A 16,639-nucleotide genomic window follows, 5' to 3' on the forward strand; every position below is an offset into this window, starting at 1 on the left:
ACTATTCAGTTCGTCTGCCATTTCTTTGTTTCCGATTATTACTTCTCCAGCCACATTTTCCAGTGGTCTAATGTCTATTTTTGCCTCTCTCTTACCTTTTAGAGAATGAAAAAAACTATTCCTATCTTCCTTTATATTACCAGCTAGCTTGCACTCATACTCCATCTTCTGCCCCCTTATTGCTTTTGTAGTTGTCCTCTGCTCACTTTTAAAGGCTTCCCAATCCTCTGGCTTCCCACTAATCCTCGCTACTTTGTATGCTTTTTCCTTTAGCTTTTATGCTGTCCTTGACTTCCCTCATCAGCCATGGATGCCTTGTCCTCCCCCTTAGCATGTTTCCTCCTCCTTGGGATGAATTTCCGTTGCGCCTCTCGAATAACCCCCAGAAACCCCTGCCATTGCTGTTCCGCTGCCTTCCCTGCTAGGCTCCTTTTCCAATCAACTCTGGCCAGCTCCTCCATCATGTCTTTGTAGTTACTTTTATTTAATTGTAATACCGTTACATCTGACTGCAGCTTCTCCCTCTCACACTGCAGGGTAAATTCTATCATATTGTGGTCACTGCTCCCTAAGGGTTCCTTCACCTTAAGTTTCTTAATCAGGTCTGCCTCATTACACATCACCAAATCCAGAATTGCCTGTTCCCTAGTAGGCTCTGTCACAAGCTGCTCCAAGAAAAAAGAACATCTCTGAGACTTTCCACAAATTCCTTTCCTTGGGATCCACTACCAACCTGATTTTCCCAGTCCACCTGCATATTGAAGTCCCCCATGGTTATTGTAATATTGCCCTTTTTACTTGCCTTTTCTATCTCCTGATTTATTTTCTGCCCCACATCCTGACTACTGCTCGGGGGCCTGTACATAACTCCCATCAGGGTCTTTTTACCTTTGCGATTTCTCAAATCTACCCACAAAGATTCTGGGCAGGATTCTCTCTGCCCGCGCCGGTTTGCAGATTCTGCCAAGCAGCAAAACCGCCGTGGTCGTGATCGGCGCCGAGCGGCCGGGAGAATCGCCGGAGGGGGTCCGTTTAGCGATTCTCCGGGGCCCTGGCGATTCAGAGGCCCGAATGGGCCAAAGTCCCGACGGCATGACTCCAGGTCACGCTGGTGCCGTTCTAATCTTCTTTTAAAAATCGTGAGTCAGTCATGCTGGCACACGATCCGGAAGCAGGAGGTGAGGGGTCGGCGTGGGTGGATCTACGGGTGGCGGGACAGGCAAGGCTGTGGCTGGGGGGCGAGGGGGTGATGGGGGGGTGGCCTCCAGGTTTGGGGGGGGGTGGGGCGTGGGGAGGACAGCTCCGCCGGCCTGGAACGACCCGCCATGAAAGGGCGGTGCCTAACCCACAGCCGGCATTACAACGGCCAGGCTGATGGGCACCGACCCTGGGCACTGGCTGAGTGCAAGCCCCTGGCCATGCGGATGGGTGGAGGAGGTGGAAGATGTGGTGCCATGGCGCCGGAGGCACCCAATGTGGCCTCGTGTCCACCAACGCTGCAAGTCCTTCGAGGACCTGCCAGACAGGGCGTGCAGGTGGAGTCTCCGGATGAGCCGGGAGACCGTCGCCCATATCTGCCACCTGGTGGTACACCTGGCACCGTGTGTAACTGGGGGAGGACATGCTATCCTGGTGGCCGTCAAGGTGACGGTGGCCCTGAACCTTTATGCCACAGGATCGTTCCAGTCGCCGAGTGGGGACCTGTCCGGCATCTCCCAGACATTGGTGCACAGGTACATCCCTGCAGTGATGGACGCCCTGTATGACATCGCGGCCCGCTACATCCAGTTCCCTGTGGACCGGGCCCACCAGAATGCCCGGGCAGCGGGAGTCGCTGCCGTAGCCAGGATACCCATGGTACAGGGGGCGATCGATGGGATGCAAGTCGCCATGCGGCCACCAGTGGAGAAAAGGTATGTGTTCATGAACAGGAAGGGGTCCTACTCCATGAGCGTGCAGGTGGTCTGTGACCACCAGATATACACGTGCCCTAGCCCCTATAACTAAACTGTGCCCTGCACCCATGCCAACTTACTAGGTGCCTAACTTCCTGGCCTTATGGGCCGTACCACTACGTCTCTGCGACTCCCCAGACGGTGCAGGAGTGGAGGCGGACTGCTGAGACCCCTGCTCTGCGACTTGGCTCCCTGTTCGCGCTCGTTTCCTGGTGCAGCCGAGCTTGGATAGGCCAGGCTGCTCCTTGGGCGTCCTGGATGGCGTGGTGCCACCTTCTTCTGCCCACCGAATGCACCAGGGACGGAACGGGGGGAGTCCGAGGTGCCCTGGTGTTCCGGGACCTCCCCTGCAGGAGTTACCGGCACGGGCCCCAGCCCCTCCTCCTCCCTCGGGGTGCCTCTCTATGGGACGAGGGTGCGAGCGGAGACAAGCCCCGAGGCACCACCGACACCTGCCGCTGCCAGCCCTGGAGGCCCGCTTTGGTATCGTCCAGGGTGCTTACGTCAGCAGTGATGGAGCTCAGAGAGTGGCCCATCCCTGTCGGGGACTGCACCACCTCCCCCTGGGCTTGTGCAACGCCATCCAGCATCTGGGCCAGGCTGCCGATGCTCTCAGCGATGGCCTGCTGAGACTCAGTCATCATCTGGTCAATGCAGCCGAGGGTCTCAGCGATGGCCTGCTCAGACTGAGTCATCATCTGGTCAATGCAGCCGATGGTCTCAGCGATGGCCTGCTGAGACTGAGTCATCATCTGGTCAATCCAGCCGAGCGTCTCAGCGATGGTCTGCTGAGACTGAGTCATCATCTGGTCAATGCCGCCGATGCTCTCAGTGATGGCCTGCTCAGACTGAGTCATCATCTGGTCAATGCAGCCCAGGGTCTCAGCGATGGCCTGCTCAGACTCAGTCATCATCTGGTCAATGCCGCCGATGGTCTCAGCGATGGCCTGCTCAGACTGAGTCATCATCTGGTCAATGCAGCCCAGGGTTTCAGCGATGGCCTGCTGAGGCTGAGTCATCATCTGGTCAATGCCGCCGATGGTCTCAGCGATGGCCTGCTCAGACTGAGTCATCACCTGGTCAATGCCGCCGATGGTCTCAGCGATGGCCTGCTGAGACTGAGTCATCATCTGGTCAATGCAGCCGAGGGTCTCAGCGATGGCCTGCTGAGACTCAGTCATCATCTGGTCAATGCAGCCGAGGGTCTCAGCGATGGCCTGCTCAGACTGAGTCATCATCTGGTCAATGCCGCCGATGCTCTCAGCGATGGCCTGCTCAGACTGAGTCATCATCTGGTCAATGCAGCCGAGGGTCTCAGCGATGTCCTGCTCAGACTTGGCCAGACTGCGGAGCGCAGCTGAAATGTCCAGCTGGCTTGGGCACATGGCTGCTTCTGAGAGGGCAGCTCTGTCCTGGGCCACGGATGACTCTTGCACATGAAGCCCCACGCCTTGCATAACCTGACCCATGGCCGACACCGTTGCCCCCATTGCCTTCACCGCGGACGCCACCCGTGCGGTGTCGGCCTGGATGGCAGCCATGACCAGCGCCACTCCCTGCTCCTGAATGCAGATGGACTCCTCCACTTGCATCTGCTGCTGCAGGAAGCCGATCATCATCCCGTTGCCTAGTCCCTGGGTGTCTAACTGCATCGGATGTATGGGTGGGTCTGGTAGGTCCAGGAACCCGGGAATGGTCTGGGCGGCAGCTGGTTGCTGGGACTGGGCTGCCTCCGACTGTCCAGCCCCTCATCTGCTCCTACCTCCACCTACTGTGCCCGGTAGGCTGTGTGGTGCGCACCAGTGAGTATCCCAGAAGCCTCATCACTAAAGTGCCCAACCGAGGTGCTAGTCTCTGCAATGGTGGAGGGTGTGGGAGATAGCAGTGCCAAGACGTCGAGGTCGTCGGCGGAGCCAAGTCCGGGGTTTTTTCTCGTCGACCGCTGGCCAGATGGGCCCAGAGTCGCCCCCGTCTGTGTGTCACTCTCCGGTCTTTCAGTCCTCTGGGTTGCCATCCTCTGTGTGTCAGTCCTCTGTGAGTTAGTGTCCTGGGTTTTCAGTCCTCTGTGTGTCACTGTTCTCGGTGTCGTGTGCATCTGGGTCCTGGGTGTCTGTGTCCTGGCTTTTGGTGTCCCTGGTGTCCGTCCTCTGTGTCTCAGTGTCCTGGGTCTCTGTGTCAGTGGAAGGGCTTCCATGGCATCCGGCCTTCCCACCATGGTCTGCGTCCCTGGGTGCTACTGGACCTGGTACTGGCCGTGGGTGTGCAATGCCAGACGGGCCGCGACCACCGGCGGCTGGTCCTGTAAGACACAAGACAGCATGTACCATTAGACAAGCGGACGGCGGTGAGGGGGTGCAGTGGGGCATGGGCGGGGGGGTGCCCTGATGCATGGGATGAGGGGGTGCAGTGGGGCATGGGATGAGGGGGTGCAGTGGGGCATGGGGTGAGGGGGTGCCCTGATGCATGGGATGAGGGGGTGCAGTGGGGCATGGGGTGAGTGGGTGCAGTGGGGCAAGTGGTGTGGGGGGTGCAGTGGGGATGGAGTCAGGCGGGGAAGTCTCACTTGCTGGTTCGCCTCCGACCTGACAGCCAGCAGCCTCACAGTGCTCGGCTCCGCCTGCGAGGTCCAATGCCTTCTGCTCATGGATGGTGAGCGGGTACAGTACGAGTTACACCCTCCGGTTCTCTCCTGCTCCTGTGGTTGTGGGCAGCACTGATGTTGGGTAAATGATGGCATGGCAGCACGGGGCACCCGCCCAAAGTGCCTGGTATGGGTGGGTGCAGCCCATGTGGTTCAGGTTGGGGGTTGTGCCATCCCCCTGGGGTGGTGGGGGGGGCACCTGTCACATATATGGGTGATATGCAGGGGTGGTGCCAGGAGCACGTCACTGTGTACTCACCCTGCCTGCCCTCGCACGTTCATGCATCTTCTTCCGGCACTGTTTGCCGGTACGTGGGGCGTGCCCCACAGCACTGACGGCATTGCCCACCTCCCTCCAGATACGCCGGACGGTGCTGCGTGGGTGGTGGTATCCATGTCTGGGGCACAGGACCGCCCTCCTCTCCTCCACGGCATCGAGCAGCTTGTCCAGGTCGTGGTCCCTAAACCTCGGGGGGAGGGGGCCCGTCCTAGCCCCTTTTGCAGGCCAGAATCGCTCCTCACAGCGGCCCATTCACGCCGTGATAAAACGCTTCGGATTTTACGACGGCATCAACACTTTAGCCGCTGGATCAGAGAATCCCGCCCTCAATGCCTTCTGATCCTATATCGCTCCTTGCTATCGATTTAACTTAATCTCTTACGAATAATGCAACCCTGCCCCCTTTGCCCATGTGCCTGTCCTTTCGATAGGGCACATATCCTTGTATATTGAGTCCTGATCCCCTTGCAGCCACATCTCTGTGATGCCCACATCATCGTACCGGCCAATTTCGATGTGCGCAACAAGCTCATTTACCTTGTTCCATATACTGCATGGTACTTAAAATTATGAAAGGTTTTAACAGAATGGGCAGACAGAATGATTCCAATTGTGGAGAAGAGCATAGCTAGTGGCCATTAATACTTGACAGTCACCAAGAAATAGAATAAAGAATTCAGAAGAAACTTCTTTCCCAATGTATGATAAGGATGTGGAACTTGCTACCGGGGGAGTGAAAAGAACAAAGAACAAGAACAAATAACAAGAACAAAGAAAAGTACAGCACAGGAACAGGCCCTTCAGCCCTCCATGCCTGTGCCAATTGTGTTGCCCTATTTTAAAAAAACTTTCTGCCCTTACTTGGACCCTATCCCTCTATTTCCTCCCTATTCACATCTCCATCCAGATGCCTCTTACACGTTGCTAATGCGCCTGCTTCCACCACATCCTCTGGCAGCGTGTTCCAGGCTCCCGGCACTCTCTGCATGAAAAACCTACCCTGCACATCTCCTTTAAACTTTCTCCCCTCACCTTCAACCTGCGCCCCCTTGTAATTGACACGTCCACCCTTGGAAAAAGCAACTGACTATCCACTCTGTCTATGCCTCTTTGTAGACCTCTATTAGGTCTCCCCTCAGCCTCTGTCTTTCCAATGAAAACAATCCTAGTTTATTCAACCTCTCCTCATAGCCAACACCCTCGAGACCAGGCAACATCCTGGTGAACCTTCTATTCGCTCTCTCCAAAGCTTCCACGTCCTTCTGATATTGTGGTGATCTGGGGCGGGATTCTCCCCTACCCGGCGTGACGGGGGGTCCCGGCGTAGGGGAGTGGCGCCAACCACTCCGGGGTCGGGCCTCCCCAAAGGTGGGGAATTCTCCGCACCTTTGGGGGTTAGCCCCGCGCCGGAGCGGTTGGCACCAGAAGACTGGCGCAAAAAACCGGCGCCCCCGGCAGTGGGGCTGGCCGAAAGGCTTTCGCCGGTCGGCGCATGCGCCGGTGGTGACGTCAGTGGCCAGCTGCCGCTGACGTCACCACCGGCGCATGCGCGATTTGGGTTTCTCTTCCGCTTCCGCCATGGCGGAGGCCGTGGCGGCCGCGCAAGAGAAAGAGTGCACCCAGGGCACTGGCCTGGAGTCTGAGCGGGGAGCCCCGATCGCGGGCGTGGCCACCGTGGGGGCACCCCCCGGGGTCCGATCGCCCCCCGCCGCCCCCAGGACCCCAGGGGCCCGCTCGCGCCGCTGATCCTGCCGCCACCAGAGGTGGTTCAAACCTCGGCGGCGGGAGAGGCCTCCCAGCGGCGGGACTTCGGCCCATCCAGGCCGGAGAATCGCCGCAGGGGCCTCGCCGATCGGAGTGGCGAGATTCCCGCCACCGCCACTTCCCGGGTGGCGGAGAATTTCTGCCACGGCGGGGGCCGGATTTTCGGCAGCCCCAGGCGATTCTCCGACCCTGCTGGGGGTCGGAGAATTTCGCCCCAGAACTGCAAATGCAGCCTGACCAAGGTTTTATATAGCTGCAACATGATTTCCCATCTCCTGCACTCAATGCTCTGGCTGATGAAGGCAAGCCTTCTTAATCACCTTGGCCACCTGTCTTGCCACTTTTAGGGAACTGTGGACTTCAGTAAGGCATTTGACAATGTCTCACATGGCAGCCTGCATGCCCAGGTACCTCTGTATGTTAATGTTCCTAAGGGTTCTGCCATTTATAGTAAAATTCAGACCGAGATTTGAACCTCCAAAATGCATCATCTCATATTTGTGCTGTATTGTTCTTTGTCCTTTAGGCATTTGGCAAAGGTTGGTATCATGACCAGTGCAGGCTTGGAGGGCCGAAGGGCCTGTTCCTATGCTGTATTGTTCTTTGTTGTTCTTAAACTCCATCTGCCATTTATGTGCCCAAGTCTCCAATCTATCTATATCCTGTTGCATCCTCTGACAATCCTCGGCACTGACAGCAACTCCACCAATCTTCGTGTCATCCGCAAGTTTACTAATCAGACCACCCACATTTTCCTCCAGATTATTTATATATACTACAAACAACAGAGGTCCCAGCACTGCTCCCTGCGGAACACCACTAGCTACAAATCCCCATTCAGAAAAACACCCTTCCACCCCGACTCTCTGTCGTCTATAACAAAGCCAGTTCTGTATCCATCTAGCCAGTCCACCGTGAATCCCGTGTGATTTTAGTTTTTGTACCAGGCTGCCATGTGGGACTTTGTCAAACACCTTACTAAAGTCCACATAAACTACATCCATTGCACTTCCCTCATCAATTTTCTTTTTCACCCCTTCAAAAAAACTCAAGTTGGTGAGACATGACCTTCCCCGTACAAAACAATGCTGCCTGTCACTAACTAGTCCATTTTCCTCCAAATGTGCCTATATTCTGTCCCTCAGTATCTTTTCCAAAAGCTTCCCCACCACTGTTGTCAGGCTCACTGACCTAGAATTTGCAGGATTATCCCTGCTCCCTTTCTTAAACAGGGGAATAACATTGGCTATTCTCCAGTCGTCTGGAACCTCGCCTGTGGTCAAAGAGGGCAAAGATGCATGTTCAGGCCCCAGTTATTTCTCCCTTTGCCTCAGGCAGGAACCTGGGATAGATCACATCCGGCCCTGGGGGCTTGTCTATCTTAATGCAATTTAGGATACTCAACACTTCCTCCTTTGATATCTTGTTCTCAAGAGCATTCACACACCTATCCCTGACCTCAATATCCGTCATGTCCTTCTCCCTGGTGAATGCTGATTCAAAGTACTCATTATGGATTTCACCCACTTCTTGTGGTTCCACGCATAACCTCCCTCCATTATCCTTGAGTGGGCCTACTCTTTCTCTTGCTACCCTCTTGCTCCTAATCTTGCTAAATACATTTCATGGCCCTTTTTAGCCCTCTTAATTCCACTTTTATGTTCCTTCCTACTTTCAAAGTACTGCTCAAGGGCCATCAATTTTTAGATGCCTCGACCTGTTGTAAGCTTTCTTTTTCCTTTTCACAAAGCTTACAATTTCTCTTGTCATCCACGCTTCCCAAATCTTGCCATTTCAGTCCTTCATATTTACGGGGATATGCCTGTTCTTCACTTCAATCAAGTGGCCTTCAAAAGCCTCCCACATGTCAGACGTGGATTTGCCCTGAAATAGACACTCCCAATCTACATTCCCCAGTTCCTTTCTACTTTGAATGTAATTGGCGCTCACCCAATTAAGCACCCTCACCATGGGCCATACTCGTCCTGATACATGACTACTCAAATTCTTACGGAATTATGGGCGTTAAGCCCAAAATGCTCCCCCATGGAAACATCCCCCAATACCAAGTCTAGTATGGCCCCCTCTGTCATTGGATTGTGAATATATCAAAAAGCCCTCCTGGACACATCGAATAAATTGATCTCCATCTGTGCCCCTGGCTGTGAGGGTTTCCCAGTCAATATGGGGGAATCATAGAATCTACAGTTCAGAAGGAGGCCATTCGGCCCATTGAGTCTGCACCAGCCCTTACAAAGAGCTTCCTACTGAAGTCCACATATCTACCACGTCCCCATAACCCAGACACCCCCACTTAATGTTTTTTGGTCACTAAGGGCGATATTTAGTATGGCCAATCCACCTAACCCGCACATCTTTGGACTGTGGGAGGAAACCAGAGCACCCGGAGGAAACCCACGCAGACTCGGGAAGAACATGCAGACTCCGTACAGACAGTGACCCAGCCGGGAATCGAACCTGGGTCCCTGGAGCTGTGAACCACTATGCTACCATGCTGCCTTTTAGTTGCCTTTTAACCATAGGTATTAGTCTTGTGTTGTTTTAAATACCTCATGAAATGCATCCCACTGTTTGTCTGACTGTCATGGTGCTGGCTATATAAACATAATATGAAAGGGTGGCCTGCAGCCAACTGTTTCGATGGAATTAGATTACTTGGATGGTGGAATATTATCCTTTGAGATTTATATATCAAATGGAGTCACTTTTGCTGTTATCAGCCTGATGGTTATTACGTACATAAAACATCATTACAATTGGCCATTATAATTGTAAAGTTTCATGAGGCGCATGTTGGGCCGCATTCCGGACCTGGAGGCAGGGGGCCTGATCATGGGGGGAGACTTTAACACGGTGCTAGATCCCCCACTGGACCGGTCCAGTTCAAGGATGGGTAGGAGGCCGGCGGCGGTCAAGGTGCTGAGGGGGTTTATGGACCAGATGGGAGGGGTGGATCCCTGGAGGTTTGGGAGGCCGAGGGCGCGGGAGTATTCCTTTTTCTCCCATGTACATAGGGTTATCTCCCGAATAGATTTTTTCGTCCTGAGCAGGGGATTGATCCCGAAGGTGCAGGGTGCCGAGTACTCGGCCATAGCAATCTCAGACCATGCTCCGCATTGGGTCGATCTGGAGATAGATAGATAAAGAAATACAGCACAGAACAGGCCCTTCGGCCCACGATGTTTCGCCGAACTTTTGTCCTAGGTTAATCATAGAATTTTGGACAATTTTTCATGGCCAATCCACCCAACCTGCACATCTTTGGACTGTGGGAGGAAACCGGAGTACCCGGAGGAAACCCACGCACACACGTGGAGGATGTGCAGACTCCACACAGACAGTGACCCAAGTCGAAATCGAACTTGGGACCCTGGAGCTGTGAAGCAATTGTGCTATCCACAATGCTACCGTGCTGCCCTTAAGAAGTTAACCTACACTCCATTATTCTACCCTAATCCATGTACCTATCCAATAGCCGCTTCAAGGTCCCTAACGTTTCCGACTCAACTACTTCCACAGGCAGTGCATTCCATGCCCCCACTAATCTCTGGGTAAAGAACCTACCTCTGACATCCCCTTTATATCTTCCGCCATTTATCTTAAATTTATGTCCCCTTGTAATGGTGTGTTCCACCCAGGGAAAAAGTCTCTGACTGTCTACTCTATCTATTCCCCTAATCATCTTATAAACCTCTATCAAGTCGCCCCTCATCCTTCTCCGTTCTAATGAGAAAAGGCCTAGCATCCTCAACCTTTCCTCGTATGACCTATTCTCCATTCCAGGCGACATCCTGGTAAATCTCCTTTGCACCTTTTCCAAAGCTTCCACATCCTTCCTAAAATGAGGCGCCCAGAACTGCACACAGTACTCCAAATGTGGCCTGACCAAGGTTTTGTACAGCTGCATCATCACCTCACGGTAGATGGGAGAGGCGCGGGACCAGCGCCTGCTGTGGCACCTGGATGTGGGGATGCTGGCTGATGAGGAGGTGTGTAGGAGGGTCCGGGGAAGTATTGAGGGGTATCTTGAGACCAACGACACGGGGGAGGTCCAGGTGGGGATGGTCTGGGAGGCTCTGAAAGCAGTGATCCGGGGGGAGCTGATTTCCATCCGGGCCCATAGGGAAAGGAGGGAGAGGAGGGAGAGGGAGAGACTGGTGGGGGAGCTCCTGGACGTGGATAGGAGGTACGCGGAGGCCCCGGAGGAAGGGCTGCTGGGGGAACGGCGTAGTTTGCAGGCCAAGTTCGACTTGTTGACCACCAGGAAGGCGGAGACACAGTGGAGGAGGGCGCAAAGCGCAGTATATGAGTCTGGGGAGAAGGCGAGCAGGATGTTGGCGCATCAGCTCCGTAGGCGAGATGCGGCTAGGGAAATTGGTGGAGTGACGGATAAAGGTGGGAATGTGGTGCAGAAGGGGGCAGAGGTGAATGGGGTCTTTAGGGACTTTTACGAGGCCCGGTGGAATTCTATAAAAAGTATGCGGATCTGGTGGGCCCCCTGTTGGTGCGAGCCTTCAATGAGGCATGGGAGGGGGGGGCTTTGCCCCCGACGATGCCACGGGCGCTGATATCTCTGATCCTGAAGCGGGATAAGGACCCCTTGCAGTGTGGATCATACAGGCCAATCTCGTTCCTCAATGTTGATGTTAAGTTGCTGGTGAAGATCCTGGCCACCAGGATAGAGGACTGTGTGCCAGGGGTGATACACGAGGATCAGACAGGATTTGTCAAGGGTAGACAGCTTAACACGAATGTGCGGAGATTGTTAAATGTTATTATGATGGCGGCGGTGGAGGGGGAGGCGGAGATAGTGGTGGCGCTGGATGCAGAGAAGGCGTTTGATAGAGTTGAGTGGGGGTACCTGTGGGAGGTGCTGGAGCGGTTCGGATTCGGGGAGGGGTTCATCAAATGGGTGAGGTTGCACCCCTACTCTCTGTCGTCTATAACAAAGCCAGTTCTGTATCCATCTAGCCAGTCCACCGTGAATCCCGTGTGATTTTAGTTTTTGTACCAGGCTGCCATGTGGGACTTTGTCAAACACCTTACTAAAGCCCACATAAACTACATCCATTGCACTTCCCTCATCAATTTTCTTTTTCACCCCTTCAAAAAAACTCAAGTTGGTGAGACATGACCTTCCCCGTACAAAACAATGCTGCCTGTCACTAACTAGTCCATTTTCTTCCAAATGTGCCTATATTCTGTCCCTCAGTATCTTTTCCAAAAGCTTCCCCACCACTGTTGTCAGGCTCATTGACCTAGAATTTGCAGGATTATCCCTGCTCCCTTTCTTAAACAGGGGAATAACATTGGCTGTTCTCCAGTCGTCTGGAACCTCGCCTGTGGTCAAAGAGGGCAAAGATGCATGTTCAGACCCCAGTTATTTCTCCCTTTGCCTCAGGCAGGAGCCTGGGATAGATCACATCCGGCCCTGGGGGCTTGTCTATCTTAATGCAATTTAGGATACTCAACACTTCCTCCTTTGATATCTTGTTCTCAAGAGCATTCACACACCTATCCCTGATCAATATCCGTCATGTCCTCCCTGATGAATGCTGATTCAAAGTACTCATTATGGATTTCACCCACTTCTTGTGGTTCCACGCATAACCTCCCTCCATTATCCTTGAGTGGGCCTACTCTTTCTCTTGCTACCCTCTTGCTCCTAATCTTGCTAAATACATTTCATGGCCCTTTTTAGCCCTCTTAATTCCACTTTTATGTTCCTTCCTACTTTCAAAGTACTGCTCAAGGGCCATCAGTTTTTAGATGCCTCGACCTGTTGTAAGCTTTCTTTTTCCTTTTCACAAAGCTTACAATTTCTCTTGTCATCCACGCTTCCCAAATCTTGCCATTTCAGTCCTTCATATTTACGGGGATATGCCTGTTCTTCACTTCAATCAAGTGGCCTTCAAAAGCCTCCCACATGTCAGACGTGGATTTGCCCCGAAATAGCCACTCCCAATCTACATTCCCCAGTTCCTTTCTACTTTGAATGTAATTGGCGCTCACCCAATTAAGCACCCTCACCATGGGCCATACTCGTCCTGATACATGACTACTCAAATTCTTACGGAATTATGGGCGTTAAGCCCAAAATGCTCCCCCATGGAAACATCCCCCAATACCAAGTCTAGTATGGCCCCCTCTGTCATTGGATTGTGAATATATCAAAAAGCCCTCCTGGACACATCGAATAAATTGATCTCCATCTGTGCCCCTGGCTGTGAGGGTTTCCCAGTCAATATGGGGGAATCATAGAATCTACAGTTCAGAAGGAGGCCATTCGGCCCATTGAGTCTGCACCAGCCCTTACAAAGAGCTTCCTACTGAAGTCCACATATCTACCACGTCCCCATAACCCAGACACCCCCACTTAATGTTTTTTGGTCACTAAGGGCGATATTTAGTATGGCCAATCCACCTAACCCGCACATCTTTGGACTGTGGGAGGAAATCAGAGCACCCGGAGGAAACCCACGCAGACTCGGGAAGAACATGCAGACTCCGTACAGACAGTGACCCAGCCGGGAATCGAACCTGGGTCCCTGGAGCTGTGAACCACTATGCTACCATGCTGCCTTTTAGTTGCCTTTTAACCATAGGTATTAGTCTTGTGTTGTTTTAAATACCTCATGAAATGCATCCCACTGTTTGTCTGACTGTCATGGTGCTGGCTATATAAACATAATATGAAAGGGTGGCCTGCAGCCAACTGTTTCGATGGAATTAGATTACTTGGATGGTGGAATATTATCCTTTGAGATTTATATATCAAATGGAGTCACTTTTGCTGTTATCAGCCTGATGGTTATTACGTACATAAAACATCATTACAATTGGCCATTATAATTGTAAAGTTTCATGAGGCACATGTTGGGCTGCATTCCGGACCTGGAGGCAGGGGGCCTGATCATGGGGGGAGACTTTAACACGGTGCTAGATCCCCCACTGGACCGGTCCAGTTCAAGGACGGGTAGGAGGCCGGCGGCGGCCAAGGTGCTGAGGGGGTTTATGGACCAGATGGGAGGGGTGGATCCCTGGAGGTTTGGGAGGCCGAGGGCGCGGGAGTATTCCTTTTTCTCCCATGTACATAGGGTTATCTCCCGAATAGATTTTTTCGTCCTGAGCAGGGGATTGATCCCGAAGGTGCAGGGTGCCGAGTACTCGGCCATAGCAATCTCAGACCATGCTCCGCATTGGGTCGATCTGGAGATAGATAGATAAAGAAATACAGCACAGAACAGGCCCTTCGGCCCACGATGTTTCGCCGAACTTTTGTCCTAGGTTAATCATAGAATTTTGGACAATTTTTCATGGCCAATCCACCCAACCTGCACATCTTTGGACTGTGGGAGGAAACCGGAGTACCCGGAGGAAACCCACGCACACACGTGGAGGATGTGCAGACTCCACACAGACAGTGACCCAAGTCGAAATCGAACTTGGGACCCTGGAGCTGTGAAGCAATTGTGCTATCCACAATGCTACCGTGCTGCCCTTAAGAAGTTAACCTACACTCCATTATTCTACCCTAATCCATGTACCTATCCAATAGCCGCTTCAAGGTCCCTAACGTTTCCGACTCAACTACTTCCACAGGCAGTGCATTCCATGCCCCCACTAATCTCTGGGTAAAGAACCTACCTCTGACATCCCCTCTATATCTTCCGCCATTTATCTTAAATTTATGTCCCCTTGTAATGGTGTGTTCCACCCGGGGAAAAAGTCTCTGACTGTCTACTCTATCTATTCCCCTAATCATCTTATAAACCTCTATCAAGTCGCCCCTCATCCTTCTCCGTTCTAATGAGAAAAGGCCTAGCATCCTCAACCTTTCCTCGTATGACCTATTCTCCATTCCAGGCGACATCCTGGTAAATCTCCTTTGCACCTTTTCCAAAGCTTCCACATCCTTCCTAAAATGAGGCGCCCAGAACTGCACACAGTACTCCAAATGTGGCCTGACCAAGGTTTTGTACAGCTGCATCATCACCTCACGGTAGATGGGAGAGGCGCGGGACCAGCGCCTGCTGTGGCACCTGGATGTGGGGATGCTGGCTGATGAGGAGGTGTGTAGGAGGGTCCGGGGAAGTATTGAGGGGTATCTTGAGACCAACGACACGGGGGAGGTCCAGGTGGGAATGGTCTGGGAGGCTCTGAAAGCAGTGATCCGGGGGGAGCTGATTTCCATCCGGGCCCATAGGGAAAGGAGGGAGAGGAGGGAGAGGGAGAGACTGGTGGGGGAGCTCCTGGACGTGGATAGGAGATACGCGGAGGCCCCGGAGGAAGGGCTGCTGGGGGAACGGCGTAGTTTGCAGGCCAAGTTCGACTTGTTGACCACCAGAAAGGCGGAGACACAGTGGAGGAGGGCGCAAAGCGCGGTATATGAGTCTGGGGAGAAGGCGAGCAGGATGTTGGCGCATCAGCTCCGTAGGCGAGATGCGGCTAGGGAAATTGGTGGAGTGACGGATAAAGGTGGGAATGTGGTGCAGAAGGGGGCAGAGGTGAATGGGGTCTTTAGGGACTTTTACGAGGCCCGGTGGAATTCTATAAAAAGTATGCGGATCTGGTGGGCCCCCTGTTGGTGCGAGCCTTCAATGAGGCATGGGAGGGGGGGGCTTTGCCCCCGACGATGCCACGGGCGCTGATATCTCTGATCCTGAAGCGGGATAAGGACCCCTTGCAGTGTGGATCATACAGGCCAATCTCGTTCCTCAATGTTGATGTTAAGTTGCTGGCGAAGATCCTGGCCACCAGGATAGAGGACTGTGTGCCAGGGGTGATACACGAGGATCAGACAGGATTTGTCAAGGGTAGACAGCTTAACACGAATGTGCGGAGATTGTTAAATGTTATTATGATGGCGGCGGTGGAGGGGGAGGCGGAGATAGTGGTGGCGCTGGATGCAGAGAAGGCGTTTGATAGAGTTGAGTGGGGGTACCTGTGGGAGGTGCTGGAGCGGTTCGGATTCGGGGAGGGGTTCATCAAATGGGTGAGGTTGCACCCCTACTCTCTGTCGTCTATAACAAAGCCAGTTCTGTATCCATCTAGCCAGTCCACCGTGAATCCCGTGTGATTTTAGTTTTTGTACCAGGCTGCCATGTGGGACTTTGTCAAACACCTTACTAAAGCCCACATAAACTACATCCATTGCACTTCCCTCATCAATTTTCTTTTTCACCCCTTCAAAAAAACTCAAGTTGGTGAGACATGACCTTCCCCGTACAAAACAATGCTGCCTGTCACTAACTAGTCCATTTTCTTCCAAATGTGCCTATATTCTGTCCCTCAGTATCTTTTCCAAAAGCTTCCCCACCACTGTTGTCAGGCTCATTGACCTAGAATTTGCAGGATTATCCCTGCTCCCTTTCTTAAACAGGGGAATAACATTGGCTGTTCTCCAGTCGTCTGGAACCTCGCCTGTGGTCAAAGAGGGCAAAGATGCATGTTCAGACCCCAGTTATTTCTCCCTTTGCCTCAGGCAGGAGCCTGGGATAGATCACATCCGGCCCTGGGGGCTTGTCTATCTTAATGCAATTTAGGATACTCAACACTTCCTCCTTTGATATCTTGTTCTCAAGAGCATTCACACACCTATCCCTGATCAATATCCGTCATGTCCTCCCTGATGAATGCTGATTCAAAGTACTCATTATGGATTTCACCCACTTCTTGTGGTTCCACGCATAACCTCCCTCCATTATCCTTGAGTGGGCCTACTCTTTCTCTTGCTACCCTCTTGCTCCTAATCTTGCTAAATACATTTCATGGCCCTTTTTAGCCCTCTTAATTCCACTTTTATGTTCCTTCCTACTTTCAAAGTACTGCTCAAGGGCCATCAGTTTTTAGATGCCTCGACCTGTTGTAAGCTTTCTTTTTCCTTTTCACAAAGCTTACAATTTCTCTTGTCATCCACGCTTCCCAAATCTTGCCATTTCAGTCCTTCATATTTACGGGGATATGCCTGTTCTTCAC

At 52.7% G+C, this 16,639-nt stretch overlaps 1 protein-coding gene across 1 annotated transcript in view; it reads right to left on the bottom strand.

The window, feature by feature from the left end:
- Positions 1 to 16,639, bottom strand: part of LOC119977312 (transmembrane protein 182-like) — a 172,284-nt gene that overhangs the window by 108,165 nt on the left and 47,480 nt on the right. The window lies entirely within an intron of this gene.

This window comes from Scyliorhinus canicula, chromosome 14 (genome assembly GCF_902713615.1).
Source record: "Scyliorhinus canicula chromosome 14, sScyCan1.1, whole genome shotgun sequence".
Classification (NCBI taxonomy): Eukaryota; Metazoa; Chordata; class Chondrichthyes; order Carcharhiniformes; family Scyliorhinidae; genus Scyliorhinus; species Scyliorhinus canicula.